Source organism: Macrobrachium rosenbergii, chromosome 19 (assembly GCF_040412425.1).
Source record: "Macrobrachium rosenbergii isolate ZJJX-2024 chromosome 19, ASM4041242v1, whole genome shotgun sequence".
Classification (NCBI taxonomy): domain Eukaryota; kingdom Metazoa; phylum Arthropoda; class Malacostraca; order Decapoda; family Palaemonidae; genus Macrobrachium; species Macrobrachium rosenbergii.
Window position 1 is genome coordinate 8,564,157 of NC_089759.1, and position 27,500 is coordinate 8,591,656.

At 37.0% G+C, this 27,500-nt stretch overlaps 1 long non-coding RNA gene across 4 annotated transcripts in view; it reads right to left on the reverse strand.

Annotated features, from left to right (window-relative positions):
* Positions 1–645: 645 nt before the first annotated feature.
* The window catches only part of LOC136848616 (uncharacterized), a 423,332-nt gene continuing 396,477 nt past the window's right edge, over positions 646–27,500 (reverse strand). For all 4 annotated transcript variants that reach the window (XR_010856069.1, XR_010856068.1, XR_010856066.1 and 1 more), the window contains exon 11: positions 646–764. This is a non-coding gene — a long non-coding RNA (uncharacterized lncRNA). The remainder of the gene's footprint in view (positions 765–27,500) is intronic.

The following is a 27,500-nucleotide window of genomic DNA, read 5'->3' on the forward strand; positions in this document are numbered from 1 at the left end:
CTTTCGTTATTTGTTACTCATATAATTTCCATATCCATAAACCGACACAATTCAAAACAAGAACAAATTATAGTCGCGTGTCAACATAAAGTTTGGAAAAGTTATACTTTGAAAACATCCTACATAAAAAATGGTGCATATTTTTTCTAAATTCTGCCATCTTTCCTACTTTGCTATTATGGAAAAAGGGTGGAGTTCTAGTTACCTGGTATTACCTGACGAAAATGTCTAAATATGTTTTGAGGACCAGACAAAAACACTGATTCACACTTCAGCTTGGCCTATGTTGCCGGATTATAACAGTAAATTGGGTAATTTTTATATGTTTAACCTATACCTTTACTAATACAAATTCTAACCCTATACAATTCAGATTTAAATATTAAAGTTACTGTGAAACTATCCACACATATAATTTTTGTCAAAATAAAGGTGTATTTTAGCTATGGTCTACAACTTTGGAAAAATGTTAAAAAATCAGAATCGTGATAAACCCCACAAATTAGTGATTTGAAGCATATATTTTTTAAACCTAGCCTGCTCAAGATAAATTCATTAAATTAAATCTCCCTACAGCCTTAAAATTTGTGTTCAATGCATACACAGATTCTTACCATTTTGACATAATGTCAAGAGGAGCTCGCCACTGGGCAATTGTTTTTTCCCTGAACAGACGTCAGCAGATGAATATTTGAAGAATGCAGCTGGGCTCCAAGCTCTAAATTTTCCAGAGACCGAAATCATGAAGAAATCCTGCGTGGCAACTGAAAAGGCAGGAGAAGAAACAACAAATTAAAAGGCTGACTGAGACCGTCAGCTGGAAAAATTCTGTTAGCAAAACCTGGCGAAGCGAAAATTAAATCATGAATTATTTATTAATCTTTCAATTTATTTTTTCATTTCTAATAAGTGAAATATTCTTCCTGTATATTTCATATTACCCTCAGTTATTTCTTTGTAATGAATATCATATTCTATCGAAGCTTGTTTCATATGGACAGGATTCTTCTTCTTCTTCTGTATAATAATAATAATAATAATAATAATAATAATAATAATAATAATAATAATAATAATAATAATAATATCAAAACCCGAAAATCGAAATAAGAAGGATATGGAATATGCCAGTGGAAATTGTACCCATAATCATAGGAACATTAGGCACGATCCCAAGATCCCTGAGAAGGAATCTGGAAAACTAGATGCCGAAGTAGCTCCAGGACTCATGCAGAAAAGTGTGCTATTAGAAACAGCGCACATAGTGAGAAAAGTGATGGACTCCTGAGGAGGCAGGATGCAACCCGGAACCCCACACTACAAAAACCACCCAGTCGAATAGAATGACTGTATATTAAAAAAAAAATAAAATCAAATCAAATAATAATAATAATAATAATAATAATAATAATAATAATAATAATAATAATAATAATAATAATAGTTACATATGATACAACAGAAAGCATTATAATCACCATTGTTTATCAAAAGCCCCATATGCAAAAACTGACGTTGTTTAGAATTCTTCAATTCTAACGACACACAAAGATAAAATAAAGTGGATAATAAGTAGGAGAATTACTACGCGAACAAAATAAAATCTAAAACATTTACCAGAGTTCTTAACTGCCAACATTATCATCAATATCCAATCTACAATGCTACTACCATTAATAATACTATTCCTAAGGATAAAATATGACCGTTTTCTAGAGTGTAAATCTTTGTATAGTATTAAAGATACACTTAAAATCCTTAATATTTACGAGGATTATTGTTATCGTCATTTCAAGTGTATTTTAAAAATTATACAAAGATTTACACTCACAAAGAAGACTTTTATTTAATACACATTTTCGAAGAACGTGATTGTTCTTCCTAGCTTTCAATATTACTACTGTTACTATATAAGTAATAAACCCTCAGAGTTGTACAGCCTGTCTTCCTACTTGAAGTAACCATACCAATAATTCAAGAACAGCAAGCTGATAAAATATTATTGCTCGCTATTACCTCGTCTGTAATTTTACTTTGTCCAAAACCGGGAAGAATGAAAATGTGCCTTACGTAACATAACATCATTTGAAGCACTCGGTAAATATTCATTGTGTGTATTCTGAAACATTGCATGATTATTTGCCATGGGTTTGGAAACGCTTTGGAAACATTTAGTAAATTCTAACTATTTTACTTTTTAAAAATAAGAAATGGTTATATTCATATGTCCTCGTACTCTCCTTTTACAAACTTTAGTATCAAGAGGCAGTTATGTTGAAAACTGCGCAGTTTTGTAATTAAGACATGCACCACACTGATTATTTTCAATCAACTAAATCTTCATTTGACTGCACGCAAACCTAATCTTTTGAAATTGCTGAGTATAAAGAAAAGTACTTTAGTGTTGCGACATGAATCTCAGGCGTCTGCAAAAAGTATCTGTCGAACACTTTTATCAAGGTGGAAGGTACCAAGTTTTAATTTCTCGCAGTCCTATTTTTTTTTAGGTGTTGCAAACGACAAAACATCTTATCATGCTCTCTCTCTCTCTCTCTCTCCACGATCCGCGAGATCAGAAAGAGAGATAGTAACTGAAATAAAGGAAGGAAGCCAATCCAGGCTCAAGAACATTACAAATCCGTAATTCTTGTAATGCGTCATCCCTTATAATTCCGTAACGGCTATGTGATTTGAACTTCAAGATACCCTCCTTGGGCCACTCCATAACTGGGTGGGTAGTCACAAAAGGACTCAAGTGTCTGGATATGCCGCGATTTACGCGTTTGGGGTGTGATTAAGAGGACCTGAAGGGAGGGGGGGGATAGGAGCCCTTTGTGGGAGACGGGGTGGCTGACTTTCCAGATCCAAAGATCCTATCGCCTCTGTCAGCGATTTCGCACTAAACACTCGATATTTATCGACGTATTGAACTGCTCTCATGCCAAGCGGTGCTTGCAGCTGAGTCAGAAGAATGGAAATGAGTTCATTCATTCTCTCTCCTCTCTCTCTCTCTCTCTCTGTCTCTCTCTACAATGAACTTGCATTTAAAAATTAATTACATTTTGTCAAATATTAAGAGCCAAACTTAAAACAACCAACAGTCCGAGGAAGACGAATATCCCCGGTGTTTTTTTTTTTTATTTAATACAAATCGGTCCGTAATAAATTTTACTTGTAGCTCAGGAAAGATGTACGTTATCAGATCGAGCTTTGATAAAGCATGGTTGGAAGCAACTCAGTACCACAACATTAAAGTTACTTTGAATGTTTATTCTCCGGTGGGGTCATAATTACTGTTATACTCTTCACCCTCAAATGAAGCATTATCTGCGTTCATTCCGTAATACAAAGCAAACATGCATCGCTTGCTGAAAAAACTTACAGCGTTTAATTGCCCGTATAGTGATAGCAATATTTTGCAAGAAAAATTAGATTTAAAGTTACATACCTGCATACACACGTTCACAAACACGCAAGCACACATGTGTGTGTGTGTATGTGTGTGCATGCATGTATGTAAACAGGTTATTCATACAGAATTAGCCAATATCATTTTAGCTAATAAAACTTTCATTTCGGGTTCCTTTTCCTCCAAACACTCCATTAAGTATACGGTAATCTGTTCCCTCATCTCTCTCTCTCTCTCTCTCTCTCTCTCTCTCTCTCTCTATCTCTCTCTTTCTATCTTTCTCTCTCTCTCTCTCTACAATTCCCATACATCGAGGGTGGAATATACTTTCATGTCTGTCACATCCTCTGTAATAACATTGTATCGACAGGAGTAACTGAATTTCCAGGGAAATCCGCGAGAAAAAATTTTTACATCAATTTTTCTTTTAACATTTCCTTTGAAATTTTTCTATATCATGCTACGATTTCAATAAACATTTTCTGATATTCCTTTCCTTTCCCAATTTATTGCGAACTGTGTTATGGATTTCTTTTTATTATGAATGGTTTTGTAGATGAAATATGAACAGTTAAAAAGACGCAACGAGGGCGATCTATATAAATGATTAATCACTAACATCTTTTTAAAAGATTTTATATTATTTTGAATTGGTTTTTATGTTACTTTGGCATATATATATATATACATATAAATATAGGCATACACACACACACACACACACACACACACATATATATATATGTAACGAGGACAGAATTAACACCTTTTTGAAGGTGTACGTAACGTGCTCCAACGATCTTTATTCATGGAACGGAGGCGTATGAACGTTCGCTCACGGCAACACTTACATCTATTTTTCTCCTCTTTCTTCTCTCTCTCTCTCTCTCTCTCTCTCTCTCTCACCGTGTATCACCTCTCTCTCTCTCTCTGTGTATCGCCTCTCTCTCTCTCTCTCATCGTTTTCCGAAGTTCACCCACCCGAATCGCACTCATTCTCACCAAATCAACTAAATGGACCATTTAAAGAAACGCAATAGTTTCTACAAAAATAGGTTTATTATTCAAATAACCCAACAAGAAATGAATAAAACAAAGCAAAGATTAGAATGCATAATAAATGAAATATCGAGTTAGATAACTAAACTCTAAACTGCAAAACACTTCTGATTAAAGAAGTCTCACTATGGCTAATAGCCTGAAAATATCCAAACTCACACATACTCCCCAAATCAATAACTAGTCATGTCAAAACCAGTCTACCACATGTTATTCGAAACAGTCCACACTGTCCACCGACATCTGTCCACAGACATCTGTCGGAAGAATCAAACATGATAGAAAACTCCCAAAAATATATGAAATGCAAAACACAATAATGGAAAGTGTAAAATGCATAGCCAAGATATGGCAAACGTAACATGACAAAATAATAATATAAAAGAGGTATGAATATTCCTATTAAATCTCCCACACCAGTTCAAAAGTTCATAATGATTAGAAAATCATGGTAAAAAATCACAAGTTCAATTTTCTCCTATAAAAACAGAGATTTCAAAGTCTACCTTATCTGCCGATTTAAAGCCTGGATCCTCTCCAAAGCTACGTCTAGACAACTGCAGTTCTATCCCGTTAATGAACGATCAAACTCACTTTTAGGGCAGATTTTGGCGTAATCTAGATCAAATTAACGCACGTACTCACGAATATACATAACACTTCGGAAGATCACCTGACTGTCAATATTGCTGAGGAATCAAACTATTTGTTGAACACAAAGATTTTACCTCGAGTCTCTCGACCTACTTCCATCTGACTCCATAAATTCTTTCATCACATCTTAAAGCATTGAAGCTATGAAATGCATATATGTGTCCTTTAAAATTGTAGCAGCCATATTTTCTGAAATAGAGCTCGGCCACCACATAAGAGCGTCTCGCTCTCCTTAACGGCAAACTAAAACAAAAACATATGTATAAAACATAACAGAATAGAGCTATGCTCAATTAGCAATGTCTACTGCACTGCAGCTTTAAGGACTGCTCTCATGACGCACTTCCAAAGTCACTGGGGTTGAGTTCTTAGAGCCTTTACATGTAATCTTACCAACACGAATAAGCTTTACTACCCCCACAACAAGAATTATCAGTAAAACAGCTATTAAGACAATTAAAATTGTCGGCATAATATATTCCTGATACTGGAACATCACGGAATCGTCAATGTCTTCCAACGGTGGAACCGTCATTGGCACCTTGGTTGTAGGTACCTCCACTACCAAATGCTCGTTATGCGTATGACGCATAATTATCTTCTCGGAACTGTTGAATACAGCACGGCTAAGTACGAGAAATTCCGTAGACAGGATTCTGCAGGATGAATCGAACTGCTCGGACCCTCGATGAACGAATGTCGTCGACTTGTTGCTCTGGCACATCATTGTAACTGCATACTCCTTGTAAAAACACAGCAGGAAGAGTACTGGTGGACTCAATGTGGTAATCTCGCAGGAACTGTCTAAAGTCACATTCTGTCGGAGTCTGTCTATGAACTAATGATAATTCACAACCACCCACAGACACAACTCGCAACTGGAAAATACTACTGTCACACACACACTCTCTCTAACTAAAGTACAACTCGTCTTACAATCAACTCCCGAACCTTGACATCGATCTCCCAAAATGAACATGGTCTCTACTCTATCCCATGTCACTACTGAGTCTCCCAAAAACACTCGAAAAAGGTCTAATAACAAAAAGGTTTCATGTTACTGAACCAAACAAAACCACTAATGCAAAAGTCAAACACTCACAATGTGAACTAATTCCAAGTTTGTATCTCAGAATAATCACAGTCAACTCACTATTAAGCACAATAACTCTACGGAACTCACTCATAAAAAAAATTCTATCCAAACACTAAAAGGTATCATATCTCGTAAAAGACATGAAAGTTCTACTCCGGTTAGCAAATATTTCGCAACACCTAACTAACTCTCAACAAAATAACAACTGACGTAATGGCAATCGCTCCCACGATCTTAACAACTACAATTACTCACAACTCAGCTCTCTTCATTTAACAAAAAAAGAAACTGGAAAAAAAATCCAAATACTCAAATACGATCTCCCAACCCGAAAGAAAAGATCAGACTTGTTCGGTCCGATATACCAAGTACCTCCCCAAAAAAAAACAATCTAAAATGAACAAGAGACAAAAAAAATTTTAAAAAATAAATGTCATATATATACAAATATCAACCCACTTATCCCCCTAACTATATACAAACGTTCCATTACATCCCAACTTTCTTTAACTTCGAAATATGGGTCAATTTCGTCACTCCAGTGTTTACATCTTTAACTACAAATCTATTCCCCTCTTTTGATCTCTACAATCTCAAAAGGTCCGTGGAACTTCGGACTTAACTTATAATTCAGATCATTCCGAACATTCACTTTAACAAACACTCTATCACCCATCGAAAAAGCTACTCCCCTCGATTTCGCGTTACTTTTCTCTACCATTGCACGCGAACTAAGTTCAAGTTCTTTACTGATACGTGCAAATCTTTCTCTCGCTGTATTTATCAACGAAGTGACCGTAACATCACCCTGAACACACTCTGGTAACAAATCAAAAGGTCCTTTCAACTTGTATCCATACAAAGCTTCTGCTGGAGATATCTTAATTGTGTCATTCATCATAGTATTGATACTATATCGCACTTCATCCAAAGATCTGTCCCAATGTGTATCGGAACCTCCCACCGTCATGCGCAAAGCTTCGATTACTTTCCGATTCGCCCTCTCACACAACCCATTCGCTTCAGGTCTATACGGGATTATAGATACTTTCTTTATCCCCAACAAATTAGCAAGACCGTCTAAAGTCTTATTAATAAACTCCCTACCATTGTCTGTGATCAGACATTCAGGAACACCATATCGACAAATTATCCCCTTAAAAACGCTATAGCAACTTCCTCAGCTGATTTGTATTTCAGTGGGAAAATCTCGACAAAGCGAGTCAACTCATCAACAACTACTAATAAATGTCTATAACCATAAGCGGACTCTGAGAAGTTACCCAGAATATCCATATGCACTCTCTGAAACGGCCTATGTGGTATGGGATATGAACCCAAACGACACGACACTGTCGTCGCTGGCTTATTCGCATTGCAAATAGCACACTTCTTCACAAAGGCTTCTACTGCGGAAAACATATTTTTCCAAAAGAACTTTGACCTGACGTTTTCATACGTCTTGTCTACACCCAAATGAGGAGAACCAAATTTACAATGTACAATGTCTAGAACTTGTGGTACTAGACTCTCTGGCACGATGATTTGTGTAATCTCACCCATGCTTCGAGTACTTCAAGTTATACTTAACTTTCCTCACCAATAAATTATTCTCCAACTCTAGACCAGAAAAAGGCAACTTATACCCTTTCTTCGGTGAAACTCCCTAAGAAATGCCTTAGCATCTGACAACAATTTATCTTCATCTTGCTTTTGTTCCAGCAAGCCTATGTCCCAAGTGACATTTTCACCCGTAATATAACACACTGCGTTACTCTCACTATCACGAATAACAATCTCTCCCGAGACTGCCGACTCACTATTTCTCCCAAGTATGCACTGTAGGAACGTGTATGTCCTCTACATGCGATCTCTCAGAACTACTAATATCAGAGACATTAGACACCAAATATTTACTCTCTTCTCCCACACAGGATTCGGTGTGTATTTCCTCATCCTCGACCGGAAAGTATCTGCTCAATGCATCTGCAACTACATTATGCTTACCTTCAATGTATTTGAGGTTTGCATCAAAATCTCTCAATGTTAGGAACCAACGTGCTCTCTTGGGCGACAAATTTGGCTTATTAAAAAGCTCTAACAACGGTTGATGATCTGTAAAAATCTCAACTTTATTTCCCAACAACAACATCTTAAAATGAACAAGGCTAGAGACGACTGCGAAAGCCTCCTTGTCCACAACTGACATCAGCCTTTCGTTACTACCACGCGTTTTGAACTTTCTGCTATAAAAGCAATTGGGTGTAATTTCCCCTCAAATTTCTGCATCAAACACGCACCTATACCTTCCTGACTCGCGTCAGTCACTAAGGTGAACGGTTGACTAAAATCTGAAACTTCAAAATTGGTGGGTTCACCAAAGCGTTCTTAAGCTTCTCAAAAGCTAATTGTTGACTATCACCCCAAACAAACTTAACGTCTTCTCGTAACAAATCTGTCAATGGCGACGCTATTGTAGAAAAATTCCGCACAAAACGGCGAAAGAAACCCGACATACCTAGGAACGAACGAATCTGTTTCCTGGTTTTGGGAACTGGAAAATTCACAATGGCTTTAACTTTCTCATCATTCACTCTAACTCCTCTTTAGAGATAACATGTCCTAAATAGACAATTTTTCTCTTCAGAAACTCACATTTGGCCAATTTGACCTTTAACCCAGCGAACCGTAATCGCTTAAGGACTTCTTTTAACACCTTTAGATGTTCTTCAATTGTATCTGTGCATATGAGAATATCATCCATGTACACAAACACCGACTTTCCTAACAAGCCATGAAGTACTGTGTTAACCAGTCTAGTAAATGTTATTGGGGACCCTTGTAATCCAAAAGGCATCCTATTAAACTCGTAATGTCCCTTTGGTACCGAAAATGCTGTATATTTACGGCTACTCTCACAAAGGGGAACCTGTAAAAACCCTTGCATCAGATCTATAGATGAATATATATTCTTGCCACCGATCTCAACAAACAAATCAGGCAAACAAGCTACCGGATATCTATCTGGGCATGTTTTTTCATTCAATTTACGAAAATCTACACAAACTCTGATACTACCGTCTTTCTTAGGAACTGCAAGCAAAGGAAAATTAAACGGAGAATTGGACGGTCTAATAATGCCTTCCGACTCCCACTTCTGAACTTCTTTTTCTACTTCTTCCCTGATCTTAAAAGGAATTCGATATGCTGGAATATATATGGGATTTGTACCCTTTTCTAGGCGGATTGAATGTTCTAAAACATCTGTAACTCCTAATTTATCTCCCTTCAAAGCAATAATATCTAGATATTCTTTCAACACTTTCTCTACTTTATCTGAATACTCAGGATAATCAACTTTAGCCAAGTGTTCATGTAGAACCTGACTTCGGAACTGTTGCTCCTCGTTAGAAACATATTCCCGTCTCCACAAAAACTCACTAATTTATGCTCTTCATTAAACTCTTCAAAATCAATTACATAAGTACCCTTGTGATATTTTTTTTTACTGAGTCTTGATAGCTAACTAATTCTACTGAAGTCACGCCTGCGACTGAAATTTCATTCACTGACACCGTACTCACAACGTCTTTGAATTTCTCGGTTCCCTCAACAACGCACACTTGAGAAGGAAAATTCTTCTCTTTCAGCGACACTTTAACCAATGTAGGAACTCGCGGTTGCAATTCAATATCTTCCAACAAAAATCCTTTGAAAGATCTCTGCGGAATATCTTCACTCTCTAATGAATGTGTTACACATGTCTCAGACTGTGTCTTAAGTTTCTCACAAGTTTTCTTCCTGTGTATATATGGAACAAAACAACCCGACTCACCTATTGTAATCCCCTGAACTCCCGTAAGAATGTTGATGTTATGTCGCATACAAGAAGGGTGTCCTAGCAAAATCATTTCACCTAAGGCTAATCCTTCTATGACCAAAAATGATTCTACTATTGTCTTTCCACCGATACAAAGCGTAAGAAATGACGAACCTAAAATATTCAGTTTCCTCGCTTGTACATCACACACTGTCTCACTAGAAGGGACTAATTTGCACTCTGGAAACCTCAGTGAAAAAGGTCAGCATTTACTAAGTTAACTGAGCTACCAGAATCAATGAAAATATGAATTTCATTGCCATTAGAGAATCCACGTACAATCGGCCTAGGTTCTAGTGATTCTACGACCTGATTAGTCATTATCCTGTGTCCGTTTTCGAACTTATCTTGTGAAAATTCTGCTGTTCCTTTGTGTATCTAGAACTTGCATCATGTGGAATTCTCCTGTCATATCTAGAAAAACCTCCCCGTGACTTCCTGAATAATCTCTATTCTTCGTGGCTGGGCAAAATCTCCATCCATGATCTGAAGATTTGCAAACTAAACAATATCTCACTCTGCAATTTGACTTACTATGGCCTATTTTATCACAATTAAAACAACGTATCGTTGTGACTGATCTCTCTGGAATTTTCTTCGATTCTACTCGTGCACATGTCTTCGCTGTTGCATCATTTCCCGAATGCGAGCGACTATCATTATTCTGTGGTTTGGAAACCGCAGCTGACATCTTTGCACCTCCTGTACAAAACTACTGTCCAGTGTCGGGCATTTTGCTAGATTTTTGTTAATCTGTGCAAACAAAAGGATTCGTCTGTATCCTGATCAATTCTCTTATCAAAACTATCTACAATTACATCTGGGACCGACGTTAAAAGGCAAGCAAAGTGTAACAATCTTTCAAAATTATCTAAGGAGATATTATTTCCAGTTACCCATGGAGAACCTGTTATAGATTTCTTTAACTCAACTACTGCATCAAATAAATTCGCACTGTATGTGACTAGTGAATCATTGCCTTTCTTTATTTTGAGAAACTCTCGCAAATTCCGAACTGCGCATTCACGTTGAACTCCGCCATAAGTAGCTCGTAGAAATTTCTGCAGTTCATTCCAAGTTTTGCACCTTCTGAACCCGAAACTGCGTGCTCGTTTCCCAATATCTCCTTTATCTAAATCCAGAAATGATTTAGCCTCTGTTAAAGCGTCAGCGCCATTCGTAATTTTCTTGGAATTCAGATAATTGTTCACTGACTCAATGAAAGTTTCTATATTTTGGGTTGGCTTTCCATCAACTAACCCTTTAAAATTTGTAATTCCCACACAAAATGTTCGTCACTTTATGCACCACAATTGATTGGGATGTGCTTGCTGCATCGTCCGGCATTTTGTGAGTAATCACACGCCCTGAGCGTAACAACATAAAAAAAAAGAAACCAAAAGAACACTAGAGAAAGGCACAAGTTACCCCCTCTAAAAGAAGAATAGAAAACGGCGTTCTGCGCAACTTACGAGAATGGGGTACTTACCAATTTTGAAACAGAAAACGAAGTACCTATCTCTCAACTTGCTAACCTGTGACGTCACCTACTCGACGGCGAAGCAAAAAAAAGACACCCAGCGCGTTTCTAGTTGAATCATCACTTTGCGTAATTAACTCACAATCGCCACTATTCACACTTATTTGGGTATTTTGTTAACCCCAAAATTGCTCTAGAGATCATCCAGATCTATTTCACAACTCCCCACTCCCAGTACTCGAATAGAAACGGAAAAAAAAGGAAAGGTTCCCCGCATTTCACACGTAATCACGACCTACTCAGTCATTCAACACTGACCCGTCGCCTTAGCTCTTAGGTGAAGTCGCCTATGCCTTGGGCATCAACGTTACCAATTAGTCTATTAGCAATCTCCCTCTTTCGCCATCACTAAAGACGTTAAAATCATGCTGCCACCAATTTTTCAGACACGGCTGCCAACCATTTCATTCATCCCACCGCTGCCACCAATTTATTCTGTAACGAGGACAGAATTAACACCTTTTTGAAGGTGTACGTAACGTGCTCCAACGATCTTTATTCATGGAACGGAGGCGTATGAACGTTCGCTCACGGCAACACTTACATCTATTTTTCTCCTCTTTCTCTCTCTCTCTCTCTCTCTCTCTCTCTCTCTCTCTCTCTCTCTCACCGTGTATCACCTCTCTCTCTCTCTCTCTCTGTATCGCCTCTCTCTCTCTCTCATCGTTTTCCAAGTTCACCCACCCGAATCGCACTCATTCTCACCAAATCAACTAAATGGACCATTTAAAGAAACGCAATAGTTTCTACAAAAATAGGTTTATTATTCAAATAACCCAACAAGAAATGAATAAAACAAAGCAAAGATTAGAATGCATAATAAATGAAATATCGAGTTAGATAACTAAACTCTAAACTGCAAAACACTTCTGATTAAAGAAGTCTCACTATGGCTAATAGCCTGAAAATATCCAAACTCACACATACTCCCAAATCAATAACTAGTCATGTCAAAACCAGTCTACCACATGTTATTCGAAACAGTCCACACTGTCCACCGACATCTGTCCACAGACATCTGTCGGAAGAATCAAACATGATAGAAAACTCCCAAAAATATATGAAATGCAAAACACAATAATGGAAAGTGTAAAATGCATAGCCAAGATATGGCAAACGTAACATGACAAAATAATAATATAAAAGAGGTATGAATATTCCTATTAAATCTCCCACACCAGTTCAAAAGTTCATAATGATTAGAAAATCATGGTAAAAAATCACAAGTTCAATTTTCTCCCTATAAAAACAGAGATTTCAAAGTCTACCTTATCTGCCGATTTAAAGCCTGGATCCTCTCCAAAGCTACGTCTAGACAACTGCAGTTCTATCCCGTTAATGAACGATCAAACTCACTTTTAGGGCAGATTTTGGCGTAATCTAGATCAAATTAACGCACGTACTCACGAATATACATAACACTTCGGAAGATCACCTGACTGTCAATATTGCTGAGGAATCAAACTATTTGTTGAACACAAAGATTTTACCTCGAGTCTCTCGACCTACTTCCATCTGACTCCATAAATTCTTTCATCACATCTTAAAGCATTGAAGCTATGAAATGCATATATGTGTCCTTTAAAATTGTAGCAGCCATATTTTCTGAAATATATATATATATATATATATATATATATAATATATATATACATATATATATATATACAGTATATATATATATATTACGAGGGGCGAGGTATATAAATGATTAGTCACTAATATCTTTTAATAAATTTTATATTAATTTGAATTGGTTGTTTATGACATAACTTTGGCTAGACTTAACGCACAATATTTTACGCACACACACACACACACACACACACACACACACACACACACACACACACATATATATATATATATATATATATATATATATATATATATATATATATATAATGTGGAGTGTTGAGACAACTTTCCTTTATAGCAATGAAGTATGTCGAATGCAAGAGAAAGATAAAAGGTGAGAAATTTGGAAACTTGTAGTTCGTAAAATGATGAGTGCTGGTGAGCAGATGGATCAGAATATTCTTAGATGATTTTGGCCATGCGGAAAAAACGGGGAACAATAGGTTGTTGGATAACTGTAAAATCCATGAGTACTCAAATATTACTTAATATTTAACCACTATTCATCAGGTACCTGAAACAGTGTTTAAAGTTATCATTTTTTCTAAGTATTTTTTCTTTACATAGTTACTCAAAGAAAGTCCTAAGCAAGATATTCCCACACACACACACACACACACACACACACACATACACACACACACATATGATTTTGTCTTTTCTGGAGGTGGGGGGAGAGTGAAAATTATGTATTTTATCACATAAGCTTGAATAAAATCTTCCCAGCCTCCCTGTTTTTTTCCTTATTGCACTAATTCTCCTCCCCTATTGGCAGTTAGTAGGAGGGTTACAATCAACACTGTAAAACCAGATCAAATTCCTTGTAATTCTTATGATGATAATGACAAAGCCTTAAGAAAACAACTAATAATGATTTTGCTGATCAGATCAAATGAAAAATTATGGCAATTATCAAAGACAGCATGTCTTTGATAATATTACAGTAGTAACAACCGTATGAGAAAAATGCACTTTCTCTCTACTTGCTTCATTTCGCCCTAAAATATCAGAAATCTAAATTTCCAACCAAGTTTTCTGATCCAAGATATTTAATATAAGAGTTACTTTTGTTTTCACAACGATGTTGTTAACTACCTCCGTCTAAATGAAAAATGAAAATGAAATGAAAGTTGTTTTCCTAAAAGTACATTTGTTTGTGAGACACTTTCATCTCTAGGATAATTTTGAAATTTTGGTATATGAAGCTCTATTTCTGTTTCGTATGACTGCTTAAAACTCATTTATTTTCAGTATAATATAACGGAGAACCGATACCTAGCTTAAATTCCATTACATCAGAAAGGGCTAAAACAGCCCCATACAGAAGAGCGTATTACCCAGAACTGCAACTCTTGATCGCAGACATTATCATAACAGATATATAAATGACTCGGCCACCGCCATTACCACAGGTGTTCAATAACGAACCCCGAACTGAATTATTTCAGCGCTTATCAGTATTTCGCGCGGGGTGAGTCAAATTTGCATTCATCTCTCGTTCGGCTCAACATTAGCATGGGATCCAAAAGCAGAGGCCAAATATACTATGCATCCGTCATCCAGAGACATTAAGCAAATTGTCATTTATAGGTGGGAATAGCCAAATACATTTGCCAGGGATTTGCATAATGCGACAGGCTGGATTTAACTTCGGAATAATAAGATAGGTTTAATTTTGGCATCGTTACAGTCATAAAAGCTTAAATGTCGATGACGTTAATAGTCCAGGACGTTAATCCTCTCTCGCATATACTGTGAAAGTAATTTTGTATCAATAGACACAAGCGCGCGTATATATTTTTAGTTAAAATTTTGTTGTGATACTGGTGACTAGTAGACTGATGTGGGTCCTATTTGGTGTAGGGGATAGTTGTCTAGAACCAACAGCAATTCTTAGTGGAAAGGGTGCTTGGTTTATAAATAAATATATATATAGAGTATATATAAATATATATATATATATATATATATATATATATATATATATATATATATATATATATATATATATATATATATATATATATATATAACGTCAATCCGTTTCCCCAACACATTTGGCTCCAGTTGAAAAACAACACAATGGTCACTGCTTAAGCAGAAACCTCATCAACAGTGTATCAAACCCACATATACATTACGCCGTCCACCCTTATCTTGGAAACATTCTGGACATTAATGCGTTTCATTCCAATACTTTCATTCAATCTACCCATCATCTTTTATAAGTCTTCCTCTCCTCCTTCCCTCTCACACTCATGAATCATACTCCTTTCATCAGCGTATCATCCTCTGTTCTTTCCACAAGACCAAACCATCTTAAAATATTCTAATTTATCACTACGCTAATTACTTTTCCTCTTCTGAATACCTCCATATTTCTCATATTACAAATTCTTTTTATGCCGCATACACTTCTCAAACAGTTCATGTCAGCACGTTTAACCTTTTTTCTTGAATTCATATCTACCATCCATGAAGGAGAAATGTCTTACATAGTTAATTCAAGGCGTTTTCCATTATTCTGGACAAACTACGTTAGTCTGTAACCCACCTCTTGTCTCATAAACCATCGTCCATTAAATTTACTGCCAAATAATTATTGGATCAACCACTTTCATCTTTGCACCACTCATCCGTTTTTTACCTCATGTTACTGGCTTCTGCATATTCTCAAAAGTGTATCCTTCCTCATAATTGCATTTTACTTTCTCCTCTTGCAAACACTTTCAAATTTTCTATCAAGTTTCTACCACAACTGTTTACTACTGTGATCAACACTGAATGCTAAAAAAGTGGACGGGATTCTGAAAATTACCACAAGCGAATTTGAAGACCCACAGCTTCTGAAGGATTGTCCTTCATTTCTGTAACGAATCTTTCGATGCATGCGGTCAGCTCCTGGTCTTGTGGATAATTAATCCCGTCACGGTCTGTAAACAACCCAGCAGTCAGCAAATGACGGATTATCCTTCCGAACGTCCAGGCATGTATTAAGTTCAAGTATTGCAGCTATTTTCAAATTCAAGTTATCTCTCAAAACTGACTATTCCCAAATAATTTAAGAGTACTCCCAGGGTGGTGTCTTTCATAATTCAACAAAGAGAAAACGAAGGAATTATTTACCCAAACCACAGTATTACAAAGCTGGGTAAACTGCAAATTTTTCGCCTGCGTTGCCTTGAGTTACCCTGTGTATACAACCCACCTAATTATGAACTTCGCTGTTATTCATAATCTCTACCTAACAACTATTCAGACGAAACCTTTTTCTGACCTATATTTTTTGGTTATATTGCTTCGCTCTGTAAACGATCCCCCCACCCAAAAAAAAAAAAAAACAAGTTAATAGGAGGATGGCGAAAGATTTAACGTTCTATTGTAAGGGAGAGCACTTGAGACATCTTGCGGTGCTCTCGTGAACCAATGGATTTTGCTGTCTAGATAGATTCTTGCACTCGTCCCCAAGACACTGTGGTAATCAATATTCAAAATTAATAATAAAAAAAAAAAGTTATCACCTCTCTCTCTCTCTCTGATCCTTCCTCCTTTTCCCTTTATTTCTCAACAACCACTTGTTGAATCTAGAGCGCTTTCAATATAAATTGGCCAAAAATGAAAGCCTGTTGGCAAAGCGTTATCTGGAGAATGCCCAGAGGAAGTTTCCAAAATATTTCCGCTTTTTATAAGGAAATTTCTCTCGTTTTTTCTTAGCTGTCTTGCTTCGCTTCTTGTCTGATAGTTTTTTCTTGTTTACTTTTATTGTTTTTATTTGTTTATTCTCCACTCTCTCTTTTGCTTTTATACAGAGCTATTTTAAGCGACAGTAAATCATTCTCCTCTCTCTCTCTACTTTAATAAATCTATTTCAAATAAAGTCTTACCAAGTTACCATATACTGAAAACAATACCAAAACTAAAGGTTTTTCACTTAAATGACGTGAGCTTCCAATTAATCTCAATTACATCCTAAGTTTTGATTTCTCAACAGAGCAGAGTATAATCTTTTTTTTTACATTTTAGTTTTCTGAAAAGAAAACTATTGTGCCGGCTTTGTCTGTCCGTCCGCACTTTTTTGTCAGCACTTTGTTCTGTCCACCCTCAGATCTTAAAAACTACTGACGCTAGAGGGCTGCAAATTGGTATATTGATCATCCACCCTCCAATCACCATCAAACAATAAACTGCAGCCTTCTAGCCTCAGCAGGATAGGTCACCACCGGGCACTGGTTAGAGTTTCATGGGCCGCGGCTCAGACAGCATTATAACGAAAACACCGAAAGATAGATCTATTTTCGGTGGCCTTGATTATACGCTGTAGCGGCTGTAGAGAAAACTCGACTGCGCCGAAGAAACTTCGTCGCATTTTTTACTTGTTTTTATATTGATCTTAACTAGATACAGAAGTCAACCGGACCATGTGTATATTATATAAAACGAAGAGTTTTTGATGACTGACATGAATGTCAAAGTATCAGTAAGGTTGACGATTTGAAAGCAGGATGGGGGAGAGAAAAAATATTACAGATGAATTGGGACCAACTCTGGAGTTGTGAAAATATAGTGATTACGGTACAGACGCCTAATAAAAGCACATGGACAATAATCTTCTATTAGGAGCTACTACCGGAATCAAAGTCCCTCTGGTAGAATGTACTCTTCTTTAAAGACGTGGGGTAACTCCAAGTAAAATGTCCTTTAATTATGTTTAATGTAACTATACCTCCTACTACAAACTCTCAAAGTTATTTTCGGACCTATAATGTATATTGGGACATTCTACTCTGACTGAAGACGGATATTCTTTCTGAAGAACATGTATTACTTATAAATAATATTTACTTTGTCTGAATTATTTCATAATCAAAATGCTGCATATATATATCCAGAGGAAAAAACTGTTGTGAGGGCCTGAGAAACGTAGTGTATAAATATATATATATATATATATATATATATATATATATATATATATATATATATATATATATATATATATATATATATATATGTGTGTGTGTGTGTGTGTGTGTGTGTGTGTGTGTGTGTGTGTGTATGAAAATAAAAGGACCATAAAACACTGTATGAACATTTCAACCATATATTTCCAGCAATTCCTTCTGTGGCTGAAACGTTCATAGTGTTTTATGGGCCTTTGTGTTTTTCGATGCAAAAGCGGTCATCCACAAAGAGTTTGTACCTCAAGGGACCACTGTTAACCAAACCTTTTACCGGGAAGTTCTAGAAAGTTTGAGCATCTGCAAATCTTAGGCAGCCAACCCATGGTTTGATGTGACTATCTTAATCTTTCACTCAATGACAGCTTAAGAGAACAGTACAGAATATTTGTAAATATTTGAAAGCTTCAACTTTTTATTTTCACATTATACTGTTATATTACAGTAAAAGACATTCATATATATATATATATATATATATATATATATATATATATATATATATATATATATATATATATATATATATATATATATATATATATATATATATATATATATATTAGTATATATATCCTTCTAAAAATGAAATTGATTCTTTCATGCTATATGCTATACCAATAAGATGTTCACTCATCCGAGATCTATGCCCAGCCAATCAAAACCTTCACCCTTCCACTTTCCAATACTTCCCGTAACCCTGCATTAATTACCACCAAATTTCCATATACCGCCCTCTCTCTCTCTCTCTCTGCTGAATTAATGGCTCCCTTTATTCGTTTGGAGAGACCCATTCGTCTCCCCAATAAATGTCGCGATTTAAATCAGCCCCTTTCACTCCACCGCAGAATCCCTTTCCTTATCTAATGGACTGTTCCAAAACCTTGGCGACCGAGATGAAAAAATGTTTTTTTTTTCAGCGTGTCTCTTTTATTATTATTATTATTATTATTATTATTATTATTATTATTATTGAGCCAATAAGCCTCTTCTTATCGTAAGGTGGCTTCAAAGAGAAGTGAAATTGTTGTTACTGCTACAATTATCTTAGAGGGTTGAATCAACGTATACAAACTAAACATTAAAATGTTTCACTGGCTACAAACCTATTTATGCCCTTATAGACATTGCCTGCACACAAGCAATCTCCTTTAAATCATTAGTCTAGTATCTGTTCCTGTTATCTCGTTCTCCATTTATTTAATTTAATGTGTAAGAGAGTTATTAATTCAGTCAGTAAATTTTACATGAGGTTTCGCACATCCAAGAATTCAAGTTTACATTTTAGTTTTATGTAAAAGAAAACTATCGTGCCGGCTTTGTCTTTCCGTCCACACTTTTTTCAGTCCGCCTCGCATCTTAAAAATTACGAGGCTAGAGGCAGCAAATTGGTATGTTGATCATCCACCCTCCAACCATCAAACATACCAAATTGCAGCCCTCTAGCCTCAGTAGTTTTTATTTCATTTAAGGTTAAATTTAGCCGTAATCGTGCTTCTGGCAACGATGTAGGATAGGGCACCACCGGGCCGTGGTTAAAGTTTCATGAGGCGCGGCTCACACAGCATTATACCGCGACCACCTGTTTTCGGTGGCCTATAATCAAGGCCACAGAAAACAGATCTGTCTTTCGGCGGTCTCGGCTGCACAGAAAACTCGATTGCGCCGAAGAAACTTCGGCGCACTTTTTACATGTTTATTTTTGTTATCCATTTTCTTGAGAGCTGGCTTGAAAAAGGTGCTATTCAACCTGCTCATACTCAGGAAAGAACGTAAACAAGAGCATAAAAACCAAGTACACAAGTTCACACTGCAGCGTTTGCAGAGTGCAGAAAAAAATTAAAACCGACATCTTCCTAAAATAGTTTACATTCTTTGGCAAGTGAGATTAATGTCCAGTAACTTCTAAGTGCTTAATGTCCTGATTTTTCTAACAATGCTTCAGTGCAATGAATGGCAGCCACTATTACTTTCTCTCGTTAAAACTCGTACAAGAGATATTTTTTTTTTTTTTGTATCTGACATTTTTCTGTAAACAAAAATTTTATTTAGATTCTACGCACTAAATATCAACTTTGTAACTTTGTTTTCTTCCCAACAAGTCCAGCTTTACCTCGACGAAAAAAGAAACATTAATTTGAAGCAAGGAGGGAAACTCAACAAGTGACCAAAAACACGCCCACTTTTCTTGCCATACCTAAGCAATGTCAATAAGCGTGTTTGTTTAGGCCTTCTCTTATGAATGTTTGTTTAATCTTAACTATTCATCTGAGTGTTGACCCACCAAGAACTGTGACCACAAGAATTCTAAAGCGTTCCAGGAGGCTGCTCTTTTTTTTCTTCTTAGAGCAAAATGCAACTTTTATGTCCCAAAAATTGTTGTAAAACTGAAAAATGATTGTACGACAACTTAATTTGAAGTCAAAAAGGAGAAATAGTACCTTTGTATTTGTATAATTATTGAATTTTTGTGGTGTGCAATAATTACGAAGTAAAAAATATTGATGCCATTTCTCAACATTAAGAACAATTATTCTATACCATTATTTGCTGGCCATTTTCTGCAGTAACTACAGGATGTATAAATATATATATTTATATATATATATATATATATATATATATATATATATATATATATATATATATATATATATATATATATACACACACATATATGTGTGTGCTAGTGTACCCTTAAGGTAAAACACGACTGTAATGTAAAAGAGGGTGAACAAGGCAATCTCGACCCTACGGATATCAAGTAGCACAAAGCAACCTTTATTATGGAATCGTCCTCGAAGCCTTGAAGTGACATTGAAGCCTGCAAATAGCATCTTGTATTTTAGTCAGAATGACTAAATCTTAATCAAGAATGGCGTCCAAATATTTTCACAGTAACATTTCGAGAAGATAATCTAATTTTCGATATCCTGATCATTGTAAGCACGGCGTCTCTTTCGGTGGCTAGTTTTTAATGAAATCAACATAACTGGTGCACTTTAATCAAAATAATTTCATACTGTTCTATCTAAACATCCATTACTGAAGTTCTACCTTTCCAAATCTAGACATGGAATGAAGGAAAACTAAGATCTTGACAAATGCCATTGGGTGTGTGATCGTGACTCCTGTTGATAGCATTTTCCGCCTATCACTGAGCTCCACTCTTATTTATATACACATTTATAAAGCTAAAATAGCGATTCGTATCATTGAACGTTAAAATACTGAGAGACAGAGAAATGGTGAAACGATATTGCTGTTCCTACTGAAAAGAATTACTTGGAAAATAAGCAGAATGACGCGAATGGAATAAATAAAATTCGTGCCGATGTTAAAACAAAGTTTTTTTTTTTTTTTCGTTGTGTTTCAAGGATTTATCTTTTATTTCCAAAGCCAGGATTCCCGTGTCATTCCTTGCATGATGACATGAATGTTTTTCTTTTCACATTCAGTTTTTTTTTTTAGTTTTATGCATCCATTTCTTGGTTTATGTAACAGGTCACAACTATAGAATCTATATCATCTATATAAACTCCATCGCGAGAAAAGGACCGATTAATATATACATACCTACTGTATATGTACACACACACACACACACACACAGGCATAAATCTTTCAAATAAACTTTTATTCAATAACAAGAGACTGGAAAGAGAAAAAAACAAAGATTTGCATGTCAGTTCACCTAATTAATTTAAACCAGTTATCTGCCTGCATATTTTATTCTTACAATTCTTACAACTTTATACTAGCTCTTGCTAGTATCGAAGTGTCTGGTGGGTAGTTTATCTATAATTGTCAAAGAAATTGAGTGGAACTTAGAAAGAGGATGTAATGGAAGGACATTGTTTTCAAATGAGCATTTTTTATTGATAACTAATGTTAGGATTTATTACATCCTGCTAAAAGAAATACTTCATTTTACGTACTCTTTACACTTTACAGTGCTTTGTGTAAAGCCCCGTACACACTGTGCACCATGATGCACGCAGTGTTGAACAGATGTGTTGAAAAACCACTTTTTCAACACGAAGCCGCATCACCAATGTGTTGATGGGCTGGAGCTATTTCAAAAGTCTGCTCAGTGATGCATCATCAGAGTGGTAGGATGTCAGCTCAGCTCCAGCGCCGATGGCTCAATCACCACCACCCGCCAAACCCCTTGAATGGACAAGGACCAACACTGTACATTTCATTGAATTGCATTTTTATTCTGAGATCCATTTGCTCATTAACCTTATCTGCATTTACTTTCTTTCACAAGTTATTTTTCCTGCTGAAGTCCTTACTCCCTTTCTTCTAATTTTCCTTACGAGACTTCTCTTTCTTTCTCTCATCTTCCTCCTGAGGAGCTGATCTATCCTCCTGTATTCCTGCAGTCTTCCAATCTGTCTTGCAATTTCTTTTTCCATTAAGTTTCTCATTTCCTCTTTTCACCACTCTTATTCCCTTTTCCTAAACCTAAAGTCACTCACTGCCGACTGACTTTATCTTGAAAAAAAAAAAGTAGTAAGAAGTTCATTTTCTCTCTCAAAAGTATATTTTGTAAATATTTTTCCTTGAAAATCGTTTTCTAACGAATTTCTTTCAGAACATATTTCTACAGGCTCTTATCTCATGTACCCCAAGGGCTTTGCCTTTCCAATATGCCATCTCTTTCTCATTTACCTATTTGTGCACTGGCATGCTTTAAAAACCTGCAATGCACAGATTCAAACTCTTCAAGAAACTCTTGTAATCTAATTCTCTTTCAATCCTGGCCCACATACATTCTCTACTAGAATTTTCCCTTTTGCCAGGCTCAATCTTACCCCATACAATCTTCATACTAACACATATGTACTCTTAATCCCTGCCCAAAGTTTCATTGATTCCACAATCAATACAACTTCCCAAGCTGTACACTTTCAGCTATCCTCAACAAACTGACCCTTTATCCTTACCATTCCAGCACAAAATGCCTTTTTTACACCTCTATCTCACTCAGTGCCAAACCAAGCAGCTTCCCTTCTTAAACCCATCAGCTATCATACATTCCTTATCTTCTGCACCACATTAATATACATTTAAACCAGGAAGATGCATAGAAATACACGATGTGGGGTTACAAACCCTACACCACGGCTGTTTTATGACTTTCACACTGTGCAGAGTAGTGGGAATGTTATTATTTTCTAGCCATTTAAGGGAACTGAGAATCTGACGCTATTCGTCTCTTGTGGGGAACCTCATCTGCCATTTATAAGCATTTATTTTCACCACATCTATCACGCGAGAACAAGTGAGCAGTGTTGCAGTACAGTTTGGCCGCTAGTAATTTTATTCAACACAACTACTGCATCACGTGGCTGATACATGATGCATAGTGTGTACGGGGCTTAAAGACCCAGGGTTGTAGTTTAACAGAACACTAGGTACATGTCCCGAAGCCACTTATGGTACATTCCATTGAGGACGAAATTTCAACTTATTCTTCAGATGAAAGCAAATAGAGCAAATATAGATATTACTATTTTGGGAATTGTTAAACCAACTTATTCTGTCTGCGGCTGGGTATCAGTCATCACGGAATAAACAGAACGACTGCAACTTAATTAACAGCTTACTTTCCACCAACGACATGGTGCTAAATATGACCAAAAATTACGAAATCTCAAAAGACATTACATAAAATTATCCTTTCATAACTGTTATATATCAGTTAAGAGTAAATCCAAGAGATACATTTACTTTAATGTACTGTAAGTGTAAAATATAAAAACGGCATATATAAATATGCCTTTCAGCGATTATTAAGGCCATTTAGATTGTCCTTATCAATATCAAGTACAATATCGTTTAAAATCCAACCTCTCTCTCTCTCTCTCTCTCTCTCTCTCTCTCTCTCTCTCTCTCTCTCTCTCTCTCTCTCTCTAAGTTTGATACCTTCATCGGCTGACTGAAAAATTTCCAGACTTTGTCAGCCTTTGCATCCAAAAGCAATTCCATATTTTTATGATTGTATGTGGCTTTCTGTTTCACTGATATTCATACGCAATATCTTTATTAATATATTCTCTGATAACTAGAGAAATATTAGAACTCTACCATTCTTGCTGCAGAATATTATGTAATAATAATAATATGAAAAAATAACTCCCAAAAATATACATCATTCAGTGATTGATAAGAAAGGGAACTCTCGGTGTTTTTACAAAACGGCGAAGAATATTGTCATCACAAAATAAAAGTCAAGGAAGCAATAATGAGCTGCACTGAACCCCCATTCAGTAAATGTTTACCTAATTATCTCGTCCCAAAACCTCAAAGGGCAAACCGAAATTATTGCAGTTACTTGAAAGTGCTATTGATCGCCCTGAGAGGGGGGGGGGGGAGGTAACATGATTAATCATTCTACAGAGCTTTTTCATTCGTCACTTTCAAAGAGATTGTGGTAACGATGAATTACCGGGATAATTTTTCAACTTAATCATCCCTCCGGAATTTTGCTTTTGATAAATTGCACCTAAGATTTGCTCTGGAGAATTTCCCTAGGGGCCTCTTGTTCTGTTGAGGAATGGCGCTATGCAAAGTCCGAGGTTTATCATTGTTAAGACGTGTAATAATAATAATAATAATAATAATAATAATAATAATAATAATAATAATAATAATAATAATAATAGGTTTTACCGAATATTATTGGTGCTTCAGCTGCATTTATTCTATAGAAGACTTTTTCTATTTTCCTTATTGCGGACTTCTCTTCATTGGAGGTGCGTGCCAACAGCTCACCCATATTTGTCATTTCATGGGGGAAAAGTAAAAATCTGGATTCTGCTTTTCTTCATGGAGCTCTCGTCCTCGCGGTACTGGGGATGCATACGGGCCTTGTAATATATCTTGATGTCATCCTGGGCGGCAGGTTGTGCGCTCTCACTGCAATACCATTTTTCCCGGGCAGTTTGGATTTCCTTGTTGATGAGTTTGTTGATGAAACCATTATTCACCAACATTTGTGCAGCACGTTCAAATTCCTTGTTAGTGTCTCGCCAGGTTGAGCAGTGGGAGGGGTCCTTCTAATGAAGGTCCTGACCGTCGTACTCTTAAACCTAGCAGGGCACTTGCTATCTCCGTTCAAGGATAGTCCCAAATTGGTGGATTTCATGTAGACTGATGTCTTCAAGTTCCGCTCCCTCTTCGTGACCATAACGTTGAGGAAGGGGAGCCGGTCGTCTGTGCTGAACTCGACAGAGTAGTTTAGCACACTACATTGCTGGAACGCCTGACGAAGGGCATCAATCTCCTCCTCGCTGTCTGCTTGGATGGCATTGCGATGGGCTCTACATTGGGCGTCCTCTTCGCAAATTTTTACATGGGCACTATAGAAGAACGTGTTTTCGACAGAATCCAGCAGCCGAAGAAATATGCACGATATATCGACGACGTCTTCGTCCAAGCAGACAGCGAGGAGGAGGTTGATGCCCTTCGTCAGGCGTTCCAGCAATGTAGTGTGCTGAACTACACTGTCGCGTTCAGCACAGACGACCAGCTCCCCTTCCTCGACGTTATAGTCACAAAGATGGAGCGGAACTTGAAGACATCAGTCTACATGAAATCCACCAATTTCGGACTATGCTTGAACGGAGATAGCGAGTGCCCTTAAGAATAAGACAGTCAGGACCTTCATTAGAAGGGCCCTCTCCCACTGCTCCACCTGGCAAGACACTAACAAGGAATTTGAACGTGCTGCACAAATGTTGGTGAATAATGTTTTCACCAACAAACTCATCAACAAGGAAATCCAAACTGCCCGGGAAAAATGGTACAGCGGTGAGAGCACACAAACTGGCTCCCAGGATGACATCAAGATATATTACAAGGCCCGTATGCATCCCCAGTACTGTGAGGACGAGAGCTCCATGAAGAAAATTGTCATGGAGAACGTCATCCCGGCAGAAGATAATAAGAAGATAAATCTAGTAATTTAATACAAGAACCGCCGCACCCGTGATCTCGTGATGAAGAATAACCCCTCTCCGTCAGCAAGAGACCCCGCTCAAGCAGAAGGACATGGTCTACCAATTTGTATGTCCTGTCCGAGGATGCCCCGGCGTTTATATTGAAATAACCTCGATGCGTCTGTCAAAGATGATCTCCTGCCACACCCAGGAAGGTGCCATCATGAACCACACCCGTGCCACCCACAATACTTCCATCTCCCATGACAGTATTATACGAAATATAAGTATAATTGGGAGAGCCGCCGACCCTCGACATCTGCGCCTGCTAGAGGCGCTCTTTATTGCCGAGAAAAAGCCCACAATGAACACGATGCAGGAGGCATTGCTCCTGCCCACGAATTTGAGAAGAGCAATCCCAAACAACCACCAAATCCAACAAATACCTGAACATGACAACCCTGAGAATGGAGACCCCCCCTGAAGAGTGAGGCACCCTTTGAGACAACACCCCCCCCCCCAACTACGAGAGAGGGAGAGGAAATAATGACGTCATTCATCCTCTGCCCACCCATTAGCAGCCAAACTACCGATGATGTCAGTCAGCATGACGTCACGCAACGGCAGGCCAATGGGAACGCTGAAATGAGTAACATTCCCAGTTTGTGAAGATCAGTCAGGCTCGAGCTTCGGCGCGGAAATGTGGCTTGAAGTTCGCCGACTGCAACCAATCAAAATTCGCCATCCATGACTCCCCTCGCTGAAGCCCGTGTATAAATTCGGAAGGACCTATGCTATGCGATCTGCCAGTACTCTACTAGCTCCCGCTGGAGAATGACACAAGAGTCTGTCGAAACGTCGCGGCAACAAGTGTATAAGCAACTGCATAAGTTATAATATTCTAACTGTATAGAATATATAAAAAGCAGAATCCAGATTTTTTACTTTTCCCCCATGAAATGACAAATATAGGCGAGCTGTTAGCACGCACCTCCAATCAAGAGACGTGGGCAATAAGGAAAATAAAAAAGTCTTATATAAAATGAATGCAGCTGAAGCAGCAATAATATTCAATAACACCTGTTTAAAAGAGGGTCTGCTGCCAAAGTCTAATAATAATAATATTTATTATTATTATTATTATTATTATTATTATTATTATTTACATATTACGTAGGCGACTGTTGTAACTGTATAGATTCATGGTAGTAATAATAATAATAATTATTATTATTTGGGAGGAGTCCCTCTTCTAGAGCCGTATTATTAAAAACAATTGCTGTTTCAACGGCATTCAACCTGTATTTATATGTGCAT